Source organism: Bubalus kerabau, chromosome 10 (assembly GCF_029407905.1).
Source record: "Bubalus kerabau isolate K-KA32 ecotype Philippines breed swamp buffalo chromosome 10, PCC_UOA_SB_1v2, whole genome shotgun sequence".
Classification (NCBI taxonomy): domain Eukaryota; kingdom Metazoa; phylum Chordata; class Mammalia; order Artiodactyla; family Bovidae; genus Bubalus; species Bubalus kerabau.
The window spans coordinates 54,908,558-54,930,274 of record NC_073633.1 but is presented as its reverse complement, the minus strand read 5'-3'; the positions used below and the strand labels follow the sequence as shown (position 1 = coordinate 54,930,274).

The 21,717-nt window shown below is 41.8% G+C and overlaps 1 long non-coding RNA gene across 36 annotated transcripts in view; it reads right to left on the bottom strand.

Moving 5' to 3' along the window:
* LOC129621379 (uncharacterized) overlaps window positions 1-21,717 on the bottom strand; it is a 454,544-nt gene that overhangs the window by 328,762 nt on the left and 104,065 nt on the right. Inside the window, exon 9 of one of the 36 annotated variants that reach the window (XR_008699291.1) lies at window positions 17,980-17,998. The exons of 33 other annotated variants lie outside the window; for them this stretch is intronic. This is a non-coding gene — a long non-coding RNA (uncharacterized LOC129621379). Of the gene's footprint in view, window positions 1-17,979; window positions 17,999-20,567; window positions 20,586-20,668; window positions 21,126-21,717 lie in introns of those variants that run through there. 2 more of the 36 variants (XR_008699289.1, XR_008699286.1) reach the window with 2 other exon arrangements.

Genomic DNA, 21,717 nt, shown 5'->3' with positions numbered 1-21,717 from the left:
GAATCTCTATTTTAAAGATGAGGCAAGTGAGGCTTTTCTAGTTGTCATGTATGGATGTGAGAGTTGGACCATAAAGAAAGCTGAGTGCCAAAGAATTGATGCTTTTGAACTGTGGTGTTGAAGAAGACTCTTGAGAGTCCCTTGGACTGCAAGGAGATTGAACCAGTCCATCCTAAAGGAAATCAGTCCTGGATATTCATTGGAAGGACTGATGCTGAAACTGAAGCTTCAATACTTTGGCCACCTGATGAGAAGAGCTGACTCATTTGAAAAGACCCTGATGCTGGGAAAGACTGAAGGCAGGAAAAGGGGATGGCAGAGGACGAGATGGTTGGATGGCATCACCAACTCGATGGACATGAGTTTGAGCAAGGTCTGGGAGTTGGTGATGGACAGAGAAGCCTGGCATGCTGCAGTTCATAGGGTCGCAAAGAGTCGGACATGACTGAGTGACTGAACTGAACTGACGCTTAGGGAGACCATGCAATTACAGAGAAAGTAGCTGGGCTGGTATTTTAACCAAAGCAGCTTCCCTCCGGAAATAGTGCTCCAAGTGGGCTTAGATAATTTCAGAGCCCCTTTCCTCCCTCTATGAAGACGTCACTAACAGCTCCCCTCCCCCGAATCCCGCCCCACAGACTCAGCACACAAACACACAACTGCTAAACTCAGTCACACTAGGAAACCTTTCAAGCATACACCTACTGTTGGCACCTACAAGTGTGCCCTTGTTTCTATTACTTGCATTGCTACGCATCCCTCTCTTTTGTCATCCACCCTCCTTATATTTTCTCAAGAACCATGATCGTATTTTTTATTTCCCTTACCTCTCACTGGAGTTCAAAGCCAATCAGAAAGCATTAGTAAAGGTGGTTGATGGAGCAAATGTGGTCACAGGGTTTGTACCATCACAAGAAGGATGATTCATGTATTCCCAGGGCTCTTCTTCATTTTAAAGAAAGAACATTTAGCTGCCATGTCCCATCATTTCCACATAAACTCCAGACCATGTCATATTGAACAAAACAGAAGCTGGGCTTCCTTTGCAACTACTGCTGCTGCTGCTGCCAAGTCGCTTCAGTCGTGTCCGACTCTGTGCGACCCCACGGACTGCAGCCCACCAGGCTTCCCCGTCCCTGGGATTCTCCAGGCAAGAACACTGGAGTGGGTTGCCATTTCCTTCTCCATTGCAGCTACTAGAAGTCCTAAATGGATGAACGCTAGGTCAGAATGTTACCATTAAATATTTTTTACTGTCTCTTTTTTTGGCTACCTACTCCCTGCTGTTGATTCAGCATCTTTTCAATATCTCAGGGACTCAAATGTCAAATGATTCCTTCTAACCTCCACACCCAAGTGTTAAAACACATATGTCATATAAGGAATCTAATAAATCCCCTGTTTTGTTTAGTCTGATCATCTTAGCCAGAAGCAATTAGAGAGCTGTATTAGTATTTGGTTCATTTCAAAATGTTTGGGCATGCTTTGGGTTCTGAAAATCCATACGGTAACTCTTGGGAAGAATCCTTAGGGCCCCTTAGGGGTGTGCTTCTGTACCCAGGCAACCAGAGCAATGCCTACTGACAAGCATGTTACAAGCACAGCCAGTCTGTGAAGGACTAATTATGGGAAAGAGTAGGTGCTTCTCTTTTCTCCATTGCTGGTTAGAATCTACTGCAAGTGGAAGCTGGGTTTTGCACTCCCCATCACTGATTTGATGGACATGAGTCTGAACAAGCTCTGGGAGTTGGTGATGGACAGGGAAGCTTGGCGTGCTGCAGTTTGGGGTCACAAAGAGTCGGACACAACTGAGCAACTGAACTGAACCTTGGCTTTCTGCTCCCTCGTTTGCATACACCTCCTTTTTTTTGTTTTGATACCACTGGTTTTTTAAAAAATATTTTTAAAATGTTTATTTATTTGGCTGCACCAGGTCTTAGTCGTAGCATGCAAACTCTTAGTTGCAGCACGTAGGATCTAGTTCCCTGACCACGGATTGAACCTGAACTCCCTGCACTGAGAGTATGGAGTCGTAGCCACTTGACCACCAGGGGAGTCTCCCTTGAATACACCTCTGTAAGTAATTCATCAGCACACCAAATGCAAAGAAATACTCTTCTATAAAACACAAGTGGACACTGGGGGTCTGGCATTGCTCTCTCAGGGATTAACTGGTAACAAATGGCATTAAAGCCTTTATTTTATTTTTTTGCCACACTGCTTGGCTTGCAGGATCCTAGTTCCCTAAACCTGGGCCTGGCAGTGAAAGCGCCTAACCTCTGGACCTCTGGGAGTCCCCAAGCCCTTAATGCAATGAAACCACGAGCTCTCCCGTGCACTCCTTTCCAAGGAAGGCACATATACACGCAGATGTATTGCTTTTAAGGGCGGACAATAGAAGCTATGACAAGAAGAAAAACAAAAAAACTTCATCTGTAAAGAGTTTTGTCAATAACCCCCTGGCAAGGACGGGTCTTTCTCCTTTTGAAGGCCATGTGCTCAGACATTCCAAATTCCAGAACTGTTTGGTGAACTCCAGGGCAAAATGGGAATGACATTCCTGGGATTTAATACATTGAGTGACTTTTACATTAAGTACATCTTCCATATCACAAAGAGGTTTCCTCTGGTCTGTGAAGCCCCCCACCTTCCAACACTGATAGCACTTCTTGCCAGACGGGAAAAAAACTGCTTTTTAAATATTGACTTTCTCAGTCACTGCCAAGGCCACCCAGTCAGCCGTGAACCACATTTGTTGCTGCCACCTTATATAGATCTTGAACTCTGCCACTTGCCAAGCAGCATCTCCAGGGCAAAAGCAAAGTTACAGTCATGACCCAGAGCTGAGATACTAGGCATCCAAGCCAGGAGCAAAGGAATCACTGCCTTACTTCACTTTAGGAGTCACTACTGAACCTCAAACTTTTCACTCCAATGCTCCTGAGCCCACCTTGCCCTGTGAAGTTCTTCTTTATCCTCCCTTCCTCCTCCTCATCATTATCACCACCACCAATTTTTTTTTTCCTTAGAGGGATTTTTGGGGGGGAAACGAATCTAGTGGTAAGTTCTTTTTTAAAATATTTATTTTAATTGGAGGCTAATTACAATGTTGTAGTGGTTTTTGCCATGCCCTGACATGAATCAGCCATGGGTGTACATGTACTATCACCACTGACAATTATTTTAAGAGTTACAGCTTTCCTGGTGGCTCAGATGGTAAAGAATCTGCCTGCAGTACAGGAGACTGAGGTTCAATCCCTGGGTTGGGAAGACCCCTAGAGAGGGAATGGCAATCCATTCCAGTATTCTTGCCTGGAGAATTCCATAGACAGAGGAGCCTGGCGGGCTACAGTCCGTGATGTCACAAAGAGTCAGACATGACTGAACCAACTAACACTTTCACATGCTAGGCATTCTCTTAAATTATTTTACATATTACTACCTTCACGATTTCTAAGAATAACAGCTAATACTTGGATAGTACACACTGTCAGGCACTGGCTTACAAATTTCACACACATAATCCTCACAACACCCCCAGTAGAGAAGAACCCTTACCATCCTAGCTTCATAGCTGAGGAAACAGCACAGGGTAGTGAACACATAAGTAAGTGAAGGGGCTGAACTTCAAACACAGGCTGCCTGGCTCTAGAGCCTGCTGTTCCCCTCTGATCCCGGGGGAAAGACAGACCTAGAGCAAGCAATCGTATCTCCAGGTTTCTTTAGGGAGGGATTCAAAAGGGGTTTCTCTAGGGCTGAGTCTTGAAGGACTAGGAGGAGTAAGTCAGGGAGAAAAGAAAAGGCAAAATGTTCCTGAAGGGAGGAATGGTGCACACACAGACCTGGGGGAGGGCTTACTCAGGGGACTCCAGGCAGTTCTTGAAAGTCAGAGCAAAGGATGCAGAGGAGGAGGAGGAGGAGATAAAAGTAAAACATACTGAACTCTGTCTGTGATGGCCCTGCTGGCTCGTCTAAAGTTAGACTGTACCCTGAATGAGAACAGTGACAGCCTCAAAATAATGTGAAACTAAGGGGACTGTTACACGTGGGTTTCCTTTTCAGAACGATCCCTTGGTAGCCCTGTAGCAGCCATGCTAGACAAGAAAGGGAAACCAGGTGGGAAGCTATGAGCATAATTTAGGTAAGAAACTATAAGGGTTTGAATGTCAATGTCAGTAATTATAAACTTAGGAGAAAATTCTCAGTCTCGACCATTTTGATATTGCTTTAACTAAAAATACCTGTCTAGATAGGGGATTCCTAAAGCCCTTGTCCTTTAGAGCATGGATCCCCGACCCCAGGGCCACAGAGCAGAAGGTGAGAGGTGAGGGATTGAGTGAAGTTTCATCTGTCACTCCCCATCACTCCCATTACTACCTGAACCATCCTCCATCCCCATTCATGGGAAAGTTGTCTTCCATGAAACCAGGCCCTGGTGCCAAAAACTTTGGGGACCATTGCTAGAGTACTTCACTGCAGCCAACCCTTCTCCATGGAACTCACAGGTTAGTATCATATCTTGAAATCAAACGTAAATGAACTCACCATTTCAAGTTTTATTATACTAGAACTCAACTGCTTAGCTATTATTGTTGTATAATATTAGTATCTACTTAATCAAAATATTAAGAGCTCATGTTTGTTTAATTAAAAAAAAAAATCTTTTCCATCATCATCCTCTTTTACATGAAGCAACTTTTACCATAGGACTTCAAAGTACATCCCTATCTCTCTCTATATTACGTCTCATTTTGGGCCATGGTTCTTAAGTAAAACAGTGCCCATAACTTAGCAGGAAGTCACAGGCTGGCTGACTTCTTACAACATCTGTGCAGATAAGTGATACCATGCCTGGCTTAAACTAGATGTTCATAAGTTTTATTGAAAAGAAATGAAATCAATCCAATGAAAACCTATCATTGGATGTAGGCATGAACAATTTTCATTTAATATTTCACAAACCTACATGTTATCCCATAATGTCCTCACAAAAGTCTATGCCGTTTTACTTCTTTTCTTTGGAAAGGTCTCTTACCAGGATGCCTTACTATAGAAGCAGTGGTACAGTGACCAAGAGACTGACAATCACTGCTAAGGGACTTGCAAGATTTACAAGAATGATTCCTGATTATCCTCACAATCACAACGAGCAGGATTGGGGGACACTTGAAACAGTAGATAATTCAAAAATATTCCATAGACCACTAGGATTTTAGAGCCAGAAGACACTGGCCCAGAAAGGTGAAGGGGTTTACCTGAGGTCACACAGCCAATTAACAGCAGCCTGATTCTTAATTCCTAGACTTGTATTCTTTTCACTATCCCATGCTGCCTGCTCATTTTGTGTGAAAATATTAATAAAATGTAACTAGAAACTTGATGGTATATAAGTCAAAGATGTGTAAATAATGGTAAACCAGCCTCAAAAATCCTAATGTTTAGTCCTATTTTGATGCTTGCTTTTGGATGGCCACTTAATATTTTTGAATTTCAACATTCCTGTTGGTCATAGCTGTAAATCCAGCAGCTCTATCCATGAGGCTGAATGCTTCCTCTTTCACAGCAGCTTCCCCTCTGCTCAGAAATCTGTGTCTCTAAGCCCTGTGTTCACCTCAACCTACAACCTCCTTTTCCTTCTTTCCTTTCATAAGCAAATTACCCAAAAGAATCTATACTCACAGCCCCTACATGCTCTGGGTCAAAGGTGGCCCCACCAGTTCTCAGCCGTGCAACTTGGGGCAAGTCACTTAACCTCTCCATGGCTTGGTTTCCTTCTGTGTAAAACAGAACTATTAATAGTTCCTACAACCAGGTTACTACAATGTTTAAATGAGATAATGGAGACAAAGCATATAAGCATTCACTCAACAAATAGTTATCCATTGCCTGTTTCAGGAGGGATTCCGGTAGAGGGGATAGAGCACTGAACCTTCAAAATAAATGAGTTCTCATCTCCGCAAGGCTTCAGAATTTCACTTTTGGGAGTTGTTCTGCACCTCCTCAACTCCTGTTTGGATGCTTACAATAAGGCCCTTTTACTTTCTTTTTAAACATTCATTTAAAAATTATTTATTCATCCATTTTTGGCTGCATCAGGTCTTAAGATGCTGCATGTGGGATCTTCCCTGTGGCACACGGTCTTCGTTGCTCCACAGCATGTGGGATCTTATTTTCCCAATCAGGGATCAAACCCTCATCCCCTGCATTGGAAGGGTGGGTTCTTAACTACTGGATCACCAGGGAAGCCCCAGGCCCTTTACTTTCAAGTAAATAGAGTGTGCCTCTTTGCCTTAGAATTTAATGAAACTACAGTAGAGTCTTAAACAACATGAGTGTGAATTGTATGGTTCTACTTACATGTGGATATTTTTCTAAAGTAAATATTACAACATTACACAATCTATGGTTGGTTGAGTCCATGGGTGCTGAGCAGGCAGGTATGGAGGAACCTTATGTATGGAGGACCAGAGGGCTGGCTGTAAATTACACATGGATTTTTGACTACCCAGAGATTTAGTGCCCTTCACCCTGACCTTGTTCAAGGATCAACTGTACTGTGAAAACTGTTAAAAATTCAACACAAATATAAGGCATTTTATTAGTACTCCTTAAGTTTAAGCACAGGTCTGGCCACCCAATCCCAATATTGTCTTTCCTTCTTTGGGATGCTGGAATCTACAGTAAATTAGAATCTTCCCCAGGTATCTGAATAACAAACCAAGTAAAAATTATACGACTTTCTATTCGAGTCCCCAGGCCACAAATGTGCAAATCGGTTCAAAGTGAAGTCTCCCTCAATGAGATTTTCTTAACGCTCTTTAGAATCTGTCTCCTCACGCTGACTTGGCCCCATTCTGTGCTATATTACCCTCACGAGGCCAGAAGCTCCCGGAAGGCAAGGTGTGTATCTGGTTCACAGTCTCCCTCTCCCTGACACTCGCTTTGGCGCAGAGCAGGCCTACAAAACTAGGTATTGGTGACCAGGCACCAGGAGCAGTGGAAAGGCTGAGCCCTCGGAGGGCAGTGTGTGTTGACGGCCAGCTCTCTGCCACACTCACCACATTCCCCTTTTCGGCCCATCCGTGTACCTTATAAGTAAATAGAAAATGCTAACCTTAGCATATTCAAAAGAACGTTTTAGCATGCAGCAATTAGGTTATCTCTCGGTTATTTATTTCTTCGGCTTGTTATTAGCTCTGCGCGGAATATTATTCTAATTATGTCAGCCCAATCAGCAGTATTGCATGTCCAGGCTCATTTCCATTAGTCTGAGCTTTGTCTTTCACACTGTGATACTAATTCAATGAGACATCAAACATTTAAATCGACCCGGGATGCCGAGGTCAGGCGGTTTTGCCCTTCCACTCTATTAGCACTCCGGTGTAATTGTGTTCGTCACTCCCCACATGACGGATAGTATCAGGGCAACCATCGGAGCACAAATGAGCAATGTGCTAATATATTATTTTGTTCTATAATACCAATATGTGTTTATTCAGTGCTGGTGCTGGCCAACTTGAAACGCTCACTTTAATACAGCCTCATCACATGCTGCTACTCCCAGTGAAGTATTTGGAACATTTGCTAGATTTTCAATGGAACTGAACCAAAGTAAGGAAAATAAAAATGGTTGTCAGGGAAAGGAACCATGAAGGTCTCAAAAGCCTCTAACAGCAACAGTGAGGACTTGGAAATCATAAAAACGGAAGGTATAATGCAATTCTCTTTCTCCTCAAAGCACTTTGCAAAAGTCTTCCATTCTGTGGTAAATAGTTTAAAAATCAAGGTGCAGCCTATGGTATCTGAACAAATACAAACTTGACCTGGAGTTAGTGGGCACTGTTGATTTTCATGACTCTGTTTTTGACAGTGAGGAAAATGGAGGAAATCGATAAGCCGTGAAAAGAAAAGTTTTGGGAAGTCTGTTAGTTTGTGTTTGTTTCCATGACAGGTAGATATCTGACAACAAATGCTGTCCCTGAGACCTCAATGAACCCCATCTGTGCTCTTACCTGTTATTTACTCTTGTCATTATGAGACTTGAATTTGAATATTGGTATAACATAGAGTCACCTAGAGAGACACAGTTTTGATCCCTGGGTGGGGAAGATCCCCTGGAGAAGGGAATGGCAACCCACTCCAGAATTCTTGCCTGGAAAATCCCATGGACAGAGGAGCCTGGTGGGCTACATCCATGGGGTTGCAGAGAGTCAGACACAACTTAGCGACTAAAACAACTGTTACCCATAGCCTTAGTTTATTATTATTCCACATTTTAACATCTCAAAAAGTAACTAGGGAAGCTGGTTTGCCAACAAGTCCAAGTCAGTACAGCATACTGCCTGATCAGGAGGTACTGTGAATTCCAAGAGGAACTCTATTACTGAGTCTCAAGGCCTTTTCACAATCACCATAGGGCAGACTTTGTCATTCTCACAGTGTAAATGAAAAACTTAAGGAACTTCCCTGGTGATCCAGTGGTTAAATCTTTACCTTCCAATGCAGGGGGTGTGGGTTCAATCTCTAGTCAGGGAGCCAAGATCCCACACCCCTTGTGGCCAAAAATCCAAAACATAAAACAGAAGCAATATTGTAACAAATTCAATAACGACTTTTAAAATGGTCCACATCAAAAAAAAAATAAAAAATCTTAAAAAAACAAAAACTTAAGCCTGGAGAAGTCGGTATCTAAGCTCAAGATCCCATAGCTTGTCAATGATAATGCCAGAGCTGGGTCTGGGTTTTTAGGTCCCTGTATGGTAATAACCTGTTCTAAAACCCCCAGCTGTCTGCCCCCATCTCTCAACTGCAGGCCAGAAGTTCGGGTCAGCCCTGCTCTGGTGACATCCCTGATCCAGGCTCTGCTTCAATCTTGGCTCCACACACAGTCCATGTAGCCTGGGCTTGGCTCTTTGCCCAGGTGGACTTATCTATCTTCTCCAAATCATAAACTTCTTAAACTAATGCTTGCATGTGCAAAGATCTGCACTGAAAGAACGGAAGAGGATAAATCATCCCTAATCTCTACTGATAGGATCAATGAATTACACCAATATATGTTAATTGAAAATCTGCTCTTTATAAATATAGATAAAGCTAAAAAAGATACAATTAAGTACTTTTTTAAAACTCACCACTGCTTTAAGTGACCCTTCAATGTCTTTTTGTTCTATTGATTTTGCCATTTTAAATGTAGATGCATCTTTTAATGTACTCTAAGGAATTAGCTGAGAATCACCCATTTTCTGTTTTGGTCTCAATTTTGCATGCCAGAATTGCCTCTAATGTAGATGCCATCCAAGTTTGAGATACAAAGTTTTAATAACTGGTCCCATGTGAGGAAAAATGGAACTTTTAATTTTATTACTGAAATTCGATGAGGAAACTGAAAGCAAACTCATAAAAAAGAATTTGATGCTATTACTAGTCAACAGTTTGGGTTCAAAAGAATGGGAGGAGCTTCATGTGGTTTAACAAATTTTCCCACAATATTTCTGCACATTGATACCTGCATATTGAAAGGGGCACATTAGACTTTTGTTCTCAAAAGATTGAAGTTGAGCAGAAATGCAAGCAGAAATAAGAGACCAACTCCAAGGTGAAGGTCAGCCCCCTGAGATGCGGACACAGAACCTTTGAGTTCACAGCACTTTGGAAAGGTGACAGGAGCAGTAAATAAACCATTGGATTAGATAAGAGGTCAGCAACCTTTTAAAAGGGGTATGCTAAAGAGTTGACCCCTTTCTTTCTGGCAGGCTACTCCCTTATGGACCACGTCTTTGCAAAGTAAAAAAAAGGTTGAACTACCACCTGCCAATGATCAGCTCGGCGGCTGACCCTCCTGGCTACTGGTGGTCAAGCCATCCATGTGCATGTCAGAGAGCTTGGCTTAACCGTCACCTCAGGCAGTGATCGGTCAGGCTCCCTTGTACCAACATGGAGATGTGTGGTACAGAGAGGAAAATTCATCACACCAGCTTCCAACATACTTCTGATGACAAAGAAAGCACTGGAAGCATAAGATAGTAGATATGATAATAAAATAATTCATAAGATAATTCTTTACCAAAAGGAAGTGGGAAAAGGCTAATAGACCAGAACATCAGAAAAGTTAGTGATCATATCCTACGCTTTCTTCCCCTCCTATCAAAAAGAAATCAGACAACGGAAATAACTGGACAAGTTCTCTCATGGGGGCAGGGTGGCACATGGAAATCATAGACTAGGAAATAAAGAAAAAAAGAAACCACAGTCAACATAAAATGCAAAAGTAGCCACTTATTTATGCACTCCTTCCATTTATAAAAGATATGTTTCAGCCTCTGGCTGCATGTACATAATAATTAGCGGTAATGAATATAAATGATACTCACAACTCAACCTGTTTACAGAGTCCCCACCCACACCCCTCTCCATATCATTCAGGGAAGAACTGGGTTTGGAAACGAGATATATGCTGTGTTTTGGAGCTTGACGATGACTCAGATGTTATCAAAACTGAGGACAAGGAAATCAACTAGCAATTAACATGGCATGAAAAAGCCAAACTCAAAAAATTTGGCACTTGGAGTCCTAGGCACTGTCACAAAGGAGGACCCTCTTTCTCTGCAGATATTTGTCCACAGAGTAACACAATTATTCCTGCATAGCCCAGCACCTGAGAGATGCTGAGGGCAGAAATTCAAGGAGCAACTGTAACAGCATAAGAGGTCTGACAAAAAGAACACAGAACATTAAAAAAAAGATGAAGAAAAGAATGACACCTCCTTAGTTTATTGGGACACTGCCCTCTTTGTAGAAATAAACTACAAAGCTGTTTGCATTTATATGTCAAACTGAAGAAACTTGCCTAAAGTTTGCTTTTTAGTCATTCTTGATTATCTGTAACACATTAAGAGATGAGATTGCAAAACCAAGCTAACAAGAACTGAAATGGATGTCCTTCCTTTAAAGTTCACTCTCAAAGCTCACTTTATTCCAATAACTACTGGACTTACATGCTACTCTTATTTATTCTTCCAAACAAGAGAGGACATCCGGTTTCCTAACTGAGAGGATATTTGAAGCCAGAAATTCATATGTATAAGAAGTTAATAGTAACAACACAAAAACAAAGGTAAGAAGTAATATATAAAATGCTAGAGACCAAGTTAGTGTTAGTCACTCAGTCGTGTCTGGCTCTTTGCAACCCCATAGACTGTGGCCCTCTGGACTCCTCTGTCCATGAAATTTCTCCAGGCAAGAATACTGATGTGAGTAGTCATTCCCTTCTCCAGGGGATCTTTCTGACCCAGGGATCGAACCCGGGTCTCCTGCACTGCAGGCATGTTCTTTACCATCTGAGCTACCAGGGAAGCTGGAGACTAAAAAATCCCAGAAAATCAGATATAAAATCTCTTGGAAATAGTATCCAAGGACTATTTAGTGTGAAGGTACACATCTTTATAAAACTCAATAAATATACCTGAGAATATTACAGTACAAAAATGGGCTGACTAGAAATGGAAAGATTACTGATGTTTGGTATGTTTTGTTTAGTGAGAAATAAAGAATGCCACACATTTTAGGAAAGGTTCATATCCTCAGTTACATACACAAAACAAAGTTTGAGGGTTTAAAAAGGCCAGCCTTGGGTTTCCCTGGCAGTCCAGTAGTTAAGAATCTGCCTTGCAATGCAGGGGACACCAGTTCAATCCCTGGTCTGGGAAGATCCCACATGGACAGGGGAACTAAGCCTGTGTACCACAACTACTGAAGCCCTCGTGCCTTAGAGCCTGTGCCTGGCTACAAGAGCAGAAACCGCAATGAGGGGACCATGCATCCCAGCTAGAGAGTAGCCTCTACTCGCTGCAGCTACAGAAAGCCCACGTGCGGCAACGAAGACCCTGTGCAGCCATAAATAAATATTAAAAAATCAATAAAAAGGCCAGCCTCAGGTAGTTGGAAAATTCATTTGCAGAACACCTCATTTTCCTGTGGGCCCAGGAACCAATGCTTCGTGCTCTGACATTCCTGAGAAAACTTTCCTCGCTGTTGGATACACTTCCCTGTCTGAGGATCTTACAGTCTAGGACATTTCACAAGCAGAAGGGCCCCGAGAGATCAGCGGTCTCAACCACTGAGAAAACAAGCCAGCCCAGGGTAAGGTGGGGACCTCCCAAAGTCATGCAACAACACAGGGGCAGAGGTGGAACCAAGGATCCAAGACTCCAGTGGTTTCTATGAAATTAAGTACAATGGACAAAGACAGCTACAAATTTGGCCCCTTCGAGCTTACTGCCCTCCTAGCTTAACCTTCTGAAGGAGAGAGAGAAATCACAAGAAGGGGCAGGAAGTACCTGGGGCATCCGGGCATGTGAATAACAAGAGGAAGCTGAGCTCATGTCACTTGCTAGATCCTAAGCCCAAACCTTCTCACTTGCCCTTGCTCTTTTCTCTCTCTAAACCTGTGCTTCAAACTTGCCTCATCCTGGAAGCCCACCAGGCTAGTCTCTCCTACTCCCAACTCTTCCCAGCATCCCAAACCTTCCACTGACCAGCCATGTGATAGCTGCCTGATGACTAAGGGCTCCATTTCTCCCTCTAAAACATAGGAACACTAAGATCTACTTCTTAGGATGGTTGTGGGTTTCAGGGGAGATAATTTGTGTAAAGGGCCTAGCACAACATCTGACAAATAACATATGATAAGTAAGTGCTCAGTTAAAGAAAGATCTTAGTCCTTTATCTTGTCCATTATCACAAGAGCAAATAAATCTCCACAGCCAAGTTGTTGGGTGACTCTCTCTGGGAGACTTTAGCACATTATATTTAGTTTTTTCATTTTGTTTTTAATCGGAAAAGACCTTGATGCTGGGAAAAACTGAAGGCAAAAGAAGAGGGTGGCAGTAGATGAGATGGTTGAACAGCAACACCAACACAATGGACATGAACTTGGGCAAACTCTGGGAGATAGTGAAGGACAGGGAAGCCTGGCGTGCTGCGATAAATGCGGTCGCAAAGAGTCGGACATGACTTAGTGACTGAACAACAAATAGTTGCTTACAACGCTGTGTTAGTTTCTACTGTTTCAGCAAAGTGAATCAGCTATATGAATATACATAGCTCCTCTTTTTTGGATTTCCTTCCCCTTGAGGTCACCACAGAGCACTGAGTAGAGTTGCCTGTGCTATACAGTAGGTTCTCATTAGTTACTGATTTTATACGTGTTGTTCAGTATTTTATCATAGTAGTATATATGTCAATCCCAATCTCCCAATTCATCCCACCCTCCTTCCCTCTTGATATCCATACATTTGCTCTCTAGATCTGTCTCTATTTCTGTTTTGTAAATAAGATTATCTATACCAATTTTTTTCCAATTGTACATATATGCATTCAATAGGCAATATTTTTTCTCTAACTTACTTCACTCTATGACAGTCTCTAGGTCCATCTCCCCTCTCTACAGAAGACCCAATTACTTTCCTTTTTATGGTGGAGTAATATTTAGTTTTGCTATTCTGGTGTCCCTCTGGTCTGACCCCCCATGAGTTCCTGGAGACCAGGGGTCAACTGTACAGATGTCTTTGCATGTGGGTTGAATTGAAGTCTTCTCCTCTCTTGCCTCTCTTCTCTCACTTGACTGGAATCGTTTCCAGAACAGGGATTCTGTATGTTTTTTTCACAAATATGGTTAGCACAGGTTGGCTCCCTGGCACTGACTATGCCAAGCTGATAAATAGTAACTAAGTTTAAGGGTTGTTAGAATCGTTTGTGAGGCCATTTCATATACAGAAATTCAATTAATCCTCACAATTACCTTAGAAGGCAAGCAGGACTTTTATTATTATCCCCATTTTAGATAAGAGAAGAAAACAGAGGCTCAGGTAGGTAAAGCGACCTGCCTCTCACCTTGAGTGGGGCTGACAACTTTTGGAATCAGGAGCAACCTTGCCTGGCTTGGCAGTTTTCAAAAAAGGGTATTAAGCCTTCCCCTAGATGAGCTTTAACACATATAACTGCTCCTGTGCAGTATCCATTCAACAAGGAGTCCCTAAACACAGATCAGATCAGATCAGATCAGTCGCTCAGTCGTGTCCGACTCTTTGCGACCCCATGAATCGCAGCACGCCAAGCCTCCCTGTCCAACACCAACTCCCGGAGTTCACTGACACTCACGTCCATTGAGTCAGTGATGCCATCCAGCCATCTCATCCTCTGTCGTCCCCTTCTCCTCCTGCCCCCAATCCCTCCTAGCATCAGTCTTTTCCAATGACTCAACTCTTCGCATGAGGTGGCCAAAGTACTGGAGTTTCAGCTTTAGCATCAGTCCTTCCAAAGAAATCCCAGGGCTGATCTCCTTCAGAATGGACTGGTTGGATCTCCTTGCAGTCCAAGGGACTCTCAAGAGTCTTCTCCAACACCACAGTTCAAAAGCATCAATTCTTCGGCACTCAGCCTTCTTCACAGTCCAAATCTCACATCCATACATGACCACAGGAAAAACCATAGCCTTGATGAGATGAACCTTTGTTGGCAAAGTAATGTCTCTGCTTTTGAATATGGTATCTAGGTTGGTCATAACTTTCCTTCCAAGGAGTAAGCGTCTTTTAATTTCATGGCTGCAGTCACCATCTGCAGTGATTTTGGAGCCCAAAAAAATAAAGTCTGACACTGTTTCCCCATCTGTTTCCCATGAAGTGATGGGGCCGGATGCCATGATCTTCGTTTTCTGAATGTTGAGCTTTAAGCCAACTTTTTCACTCTCCACTTTCACTTTCATCAAGAGGCTTTTTAGTTCCTCTTCACTTTCTGCCATAAGGGTGGTGTCATCTGCATATCTGAGGTTATTGATATTTCTCCCGGCAATCTTGATTCCAGCTTGTGTTTCTTCCAGTCCAGCATTTCTCATGATGTACTCTGCATAGAAGTTAAATAAGCAGGGTGACAATATACAGCCTTGACGTACTCACTTCCCTACAATTTTGGCATCTCCCCACAGCAACTCGTTTTTACCTTATCAACCATCGATCAAAGAAAGGTTAGCAAACTACAGCCAAATCTGACCTACAACTAGTTTTTAGATGGTCTACAAGCTAAGGATTTTAAAGAGTTATAAAAATCTAAACAAAAACAAACAAGAAAAGGCAACAGAGATGTATGAGGTCTACAAAGCCTGAAATATTTACTATCCAACTTGTTTAAAAAAAGGTTTGCTGGCCCCTGAATCAAACTGTGGTTCTCTTTGGCAGTCTGAACACTTAAGAGTGCAACCTATGGCCCTTCTCCAGCAATAGAATAGGACTTCATGCAATGTCTTTTGGGAACCTCACTCTGATTCCCATTTTGCTCTCAAAGGAAGTATCTGATGTGATTCTTTCAATGCTTAAAAAATTAAGACCACTACTAGTAATCCTAAAACACAAACCATTAAACTCTTTGGTTCCTTTACCATCAAGTAATAACATACAATAGACACCCCTGGTGTTGTTCCTGACCCAGTACATCCTTGGTCCTTAATCACATCCCATGTTTCATTCTTAAGGGAGCTTCAAAACGTTCTGCCTAATGTTACTGTTCACTATTTTTAAAACTTATTTTAGTCCTTTATCTTTTACCATAATAATCACTTTTGAAAATGAGCAAATACTTTTAGGAACAAGGATTTAAGGACTACACCTTGAATAACTTACTTAGAATCTCACGGGTAGTACAGAGCCTGTTTGACCCAGCTCACTTCATTCTATATTCGGGGCTTTCCGTCGCTATCCCTAAAAATCAAGAAGGTTTTTAAATGGAAACAATTAAGGACCAAACCCTGTTGGTTAGTGACCCTTTCCAGCTGCAGCCCACTCTTCAGGAGCAGCTATCCTGAAACAGCCTCCCAGGCTTTCTCTTAGAGAGTCAGCCCTGGTAACTGCAGTTCCGCCTTCTCGGATTCAACCAACTGTGGATTGAATCCACAGGTGCAGAACCTGTGGTTCCGGGGATCCATTATATTCCATCATCTTCCACAATGGACCTGAGATCTGCGGATTTTGTTCTCCCGGGAGGGTTCCTGGAAGCAATTCTCTGTGGATACTGAGGGATGACTGCTCACACTGAGGCACACACAGCACTCCAGCATTCTCCCCACTGCTGGGACTCCAGCTACTCACCCTGTCCAAAGAAAAGTGGGACAAGAACCCATTCCCAGTTACATGGATGTGGGACCTGGTGGTTGGGTTTGGGTTCTCTCACCACTCACCAGCTATAAGACCTTGAATCAGTCACTTACCCTCTCTGACTCTGCATCCTTATCTAGAGGATTAGAGGGGCCACACCTGACTTATCCTCCTGGTGCTGTCATGAACTGCATAGGTGAGACTGCATGACAAAGTGTTTAGTCCGCTAACATTTTGAAAGCCTGAACAACTGTAAGAGCTGTTATCAGAGCAACAGCCATTCTGCAATCAGTCTGAGATGCTTGGAGCTGGAGTAATCAGTCTTCTCAGCACATCCGCCATCAGAATTTGGACATGTGGATTTTTCAGGGGGAAGAGATAAGAGTTTTGCTTTCTCCTTTACTTCATCTCTAAACCACATGGGTCTCCAAGGTTTCAAATGACTTTTTATTTAAGGAAAAGACAGAAGACAATGCACACACCCCAAAAGGCTATAAATGACTACCCATGCCTCCACGGAGAATCTTTGATTTTAAAAAAAAAAAAAAATGACAGGAAGTCCTGCCACCAGGGAAGTCCCTAATAGTCCAGGGGTTAAGAATCTGCCTTCCAAAGCAGGGGATGTGAGTTCAATCCCTGGTCAGGGAACTAAGATCCCATATGTCAGAGGGCAACTAAACCTGTGTGCTGCGACTACTGAGCCTATGTGCTCTAGAGTCCACATGCCATAATGAAGACCTAGCACAGACAAAATTTTTTAAGATTTAACTAAAACAAACTTTAAAAAAAATATGGCAAAAGTATCCTTATCCATACTGCCAATTAGATGAGACAAAGTGATACCAACTCCATGCTGAGTCCAGGGACCATCCAGAAAAAACTTACCTATTATCAACTTCAAATTTCTGTGACTATGTCCTGCACATTGATACTCTCACATGAAATGAACATATTATTTGTGTGTTTTGTACCTCTCTGCACTCACCTCAGCAATTAAGCTCATGTGTACTGCATCTATTCACTTGAGAACATGTCTTTCATTTGACAGATCAAAAGATTAAGCATGTATTTTTCCTCCTCTCTCAAACCAGCCATTGCCTCTATGGAGCACTGATGCCCTTCCTTGAAAGTGCTGTTCTTTTTGAGTAGTTTTCACCTTGGGACTAAACATCTTTCACCTTCAGACTTGGTCATAATGTAGGCTGGTCCAGAAGAGATGGGTAAGACCGGGGGGCCACCATCATTTGCAAGGGGAGGAGGTTGTCTGGCATCATTTTAGGACTGCTGGGAAAGTTAAAAGGAAGTTGCTAGCCACCAATGAGGGTTGCTCTATGGGCCCCGAGCACTCTTGCTTTTGTGCAAGCCCCACCTTTCTCGTGGGGCTTCCCAGGTGGCTTGGTGGTAAAGAATACACTTGCAGTGTAGGAGATGAAGGTTCAATCCCTGGGTTGGGAGTATATCATGGAAAAGGAAATGGCAACCTGCTCCAGTATTCTTGCCTGGGAAATCCCATGGACAGAAGAGCCTGAAGGGCTACAGTCTATGCGGTCATAAGAGCAGCACAGGACTTAGCAACCTAACAACAACAACCTCTCTCACATGATACCAAATACCCTGCATTCCATAATTTAAGGAAATGTGTATAAAACTCTTTGCAATTAATGAGTAAACATGTTTCAGTTTGTAAAAGCTTCAACATTAATTATTACAAATTTCATAGTTTCACATTTTTCATTCAGTAATTCCTTTCCAGAATTCCAACATGTTACTAAGCTCTTGCAAATTTCAAAGCCCCCAGCTCTGTGTTTATGGATCCAATGGTTTAATGGTCCTGTTGTCAACTCTCGCTTGGGCTGTAAGAGAAGATTTTGAAAGAGGAGTGGGAGTAGGAAGGTGTGAGGGAAGACCAGAGTTCCTGGAGCAGAAAGGCATAGGACCAAAACACTCAGATTTTTCACAGTGTATGCTGCTCCTTCCTATTCTCCCAGGGCCAAATGTGCCACCAAATACTGGGGGAAAACTTGTGTTTAAAGTTGCTCCATTTCTCAATACTGACCTAGAGTATCCTATAAATCTTCCCAAATTTGGCAACATGATGTACTAATACTGGAAAGAGAACTATGCTAAGACCATGGCTCCCGGCTAAGGATCCAGGCCTAGATGCACCTCCTGGCTCCATGACCCCCGCATTACAGACTTCCTGCACCTCACTCATCCATAAACAGGGGTCAATGCCATCAATCAGCCTTAGCGCTGTTATAAGCATGAAATGTTACGAGTTAAATGAAAGTTCTTTGTAAACTGTAAAGTGCTATAAAATGCAAAAGAACATTGCTATTAAGTTCTCCTGGCTAGTCATGTGATAATTCACAGGACACACAGTTTGTAAGGAGATTATGTGTATACCCAGGGTTCCTCGTGGTTCTTTGTGGAGATAATTTCCAACTTCTTGCTGAAACTAACAGGAATTCCCTGGTGGTCCAGAGGTTAGGATTCTGTGCTTTCATTGCCAAGAGCTTGAGTTTGATACCTAGTGAGGCAACTAAGATCATATAGGCCTCCTGGGGTAGCCAAAAAAAAGTGTGTGGGGTCGGGAGTGATGAAACTAATGGCATAAGAAGTCTTCAAACATGAGATGTAGAAAACTGACCTAGACTAAAAGGTGGAAGTATCCTAACGTTCAATCAAGCACCTACATTCTGCATGCATAAACACATATTCTATTTCATTTCTTTTGGTTTAAGGAACTCAGAGAATTTACTCATGCCTACCTCTGAAAAAGAAGGGTTTATGGTTTTCACTCTTGAGTGTGAAACTGTCAGGAAGTCAATGACATGCATTTTATTCAGTCTGTATATAAACACTTGTGCTATACTACACCTATGTTGCATAGGTCACTTCTGCTTATTCCCCAAGAATTTTTGTTTGTTGGGGGTGTTTCATTTTGTTTTGCCAAAGAGCTCCTGAAAAGTGACATAACATTCTCATAGAAGGCTGAAAACCGGTACCAGTTTATCCGACCTGAGAGGGTTTTAAACTAAATTTAGGTAGGAAAAGGGGATAACAAAAAAATATCCAAAGAAAATCAACGTAAGGAGCTCCCAGTGGTTAAAGCTGAAACAATTTGGGCAACAAAGCAGGCAAATTAGTAGTGAATTATGACACCAGAGTATAAAATAAAAATCCTTGCATCCATACTGATATAAATAAATATCTGAATAAGGAAAAATATTTGGGAGAATAGACAAATCTACCGAGCAGAAGAATTTCAAGTAATTTAAGTAGATAGGTGCCACAGCCTCAGGAGGTGGAGCCTAACTCTCCACCCTTCCAGTGTGAGTCAGGCACAGTGACTTCCTTCCAGAGATGACAATATGGAAAGGGGAGGAGGGCTGAGTGTCAACTTTGCAGTGGAGAAACCAGACAAACTACCTCAGCCAAGTGATCGAGGTGAACACCAGCAGTGGTAAGTCACGTTGCTTGTATGTGGCCTCCATTTACTATGATGAGAATGGCACTTGATCTCTGTGGTCTTCCTCCCCAAACCTACAAAACCCTAGTCTAGTGAGGACAAAGCATCAGACAAATCTCAATAGAGACATTTTATAAAATTCCTGACCAGTACTCTTCAAAACTGTCAAATAGAAAAACAGGGAGAGCCTAAAAATTGTCACAGTGAAAAGGAGATTAAGGAAGCATGACTACTAAATGTAGTATGATATTCTGGATGGGATCTGAACACAGAAAAAGATATGAGGAAAGAACTAAGGAAATCTGAATAAAGTATGGGCATGCTTACCAAGGATCCATATTGTTCAGTCAGACTATCAATAGTGGTTCATTAATTGGAACAAATGTGCTATCTTAAAGTAAGATGCTAATAGCAGAGGAAACTATATATAGATATACAGAAAGTTCCTGTGCTAGCTCTTTAATTTTTTTGTAAGTTTCAAAATGTTCTAAAAAAAAGTTAATCTTTCAAAAAGATCAAAAAACTACCTCTCCATTCAATCAGCAAATATTTAAATGCCTACAATATGCCAATAACTGTCAGATAAAGTTCTTACTCTGATGAAGTTTATGTTCTAGTAGGAGAAGGCATCACAAATAATAAAGTAAATTCATAATATCAAATCCAAAGATGAATTTTAAGCCATGGAACCAAGTGAGAACATCTTAAAGAGGCATGTGGTGCATTAAAACTTGGAAAATGCTTACAGATTTTTAAGGCTCTATTTGTCATTATACAGCAAAAGGTTCTGTCTTTGGGCTTATCTACGTTATCAAACAGATGGCTTGTAAAAATTTATTTAAAAAATTTTGTGATTATTAAGAATCAGCAAGTGGGGACTTCCCTGGTGGTCCAATGGTTAAGACTCCACACTTCTAATGCAGGGATATGGGTTCAATTCCTGGTTGGGTAGCTAAGATTCTACATGCCTGTGGCAAAAACAAACAAACAAACATAAAACAGAAATAATATTTCAACAAATTTAATAGACTTCAAAAATGGCCCATATTTAAAAAAAAAAAAAAGAATCAGCAAGTGTTCTCAGCAAAGAATGCAAAATCACACATTTCCTTCAATAATTTGGATGAATAGAAAGTAAGATTTTCATAATTTTATGTAATAAATGACAACACAAATCCAAAGGGATCTTGACAGGGTAAAACTATGTAGTAATGTCAAGGGTGAAATTTAACAAAAATTTGGTTGCAAAATTTGCACTCATGTCCAAACATTTCAATTGCACAAATAAAAGATGAAGGATCAAAGTGAGTGGCATTTTCCATGAGCAAAGACTCAGAACTTTGGTTGACCATAGACTTAATTGGTGCCAACAGTTCAATGGGGTTAATGCCACTTCAGTCCAAACTGATAGGAATTAGTGTACAGGTCAAAGAAGCTAGTAACCGTACTTATCTCTGCTGTTGTCAGGCCACACCTGGAGGTTCTTCACCATTTATAACCACCATATTCTTAAAGGAATATTGACAAATTAGTGTATACAGAGGAATATGAAAGAACAGTAAAGACTCTGGTAACAAGTAGCTTACATGAGTAGATTTCAAGAGTAAGAAATATTTACCATAAGAAAAAGGCTAAACAAAGATGTATTAGAAGGTGGATATTTTCTGGCTATAAAATAGTAAAAAAAAAAAAAAAAAAAGTTAGTCGCATAGTCATGTCCAACTCCTTGGGACCCCATGGACTGCAGCCCTCCAAGGCTCCTCTGTCCTTGGAATTCTCCAGGCAAGAATACTAGAGTGGGTTGCCATTTCCTTCTCCAGGGGATCTTCCCGACTCAGGGATCAAATCCAGTTCTCCAAAATAGTAAAGAAGTTGATAAACCCTCTCCCCAGAAAACAATGATAAAACTGGACAAAATTGTCCAAAAAAAAAAAGCAACCATATCAGGACTCTAGAAATTGATCAGATCCAAACAACAAATTGGGAAGAGTTTCATCATGAAAAGGTGCTGAAACAATGGGAGCGTGTGATATTCTTACCTGGAGTGGTCCTTATCCCTTCCATCCCACAGCTCAGTCAGTATGTACTATAATTTTACCA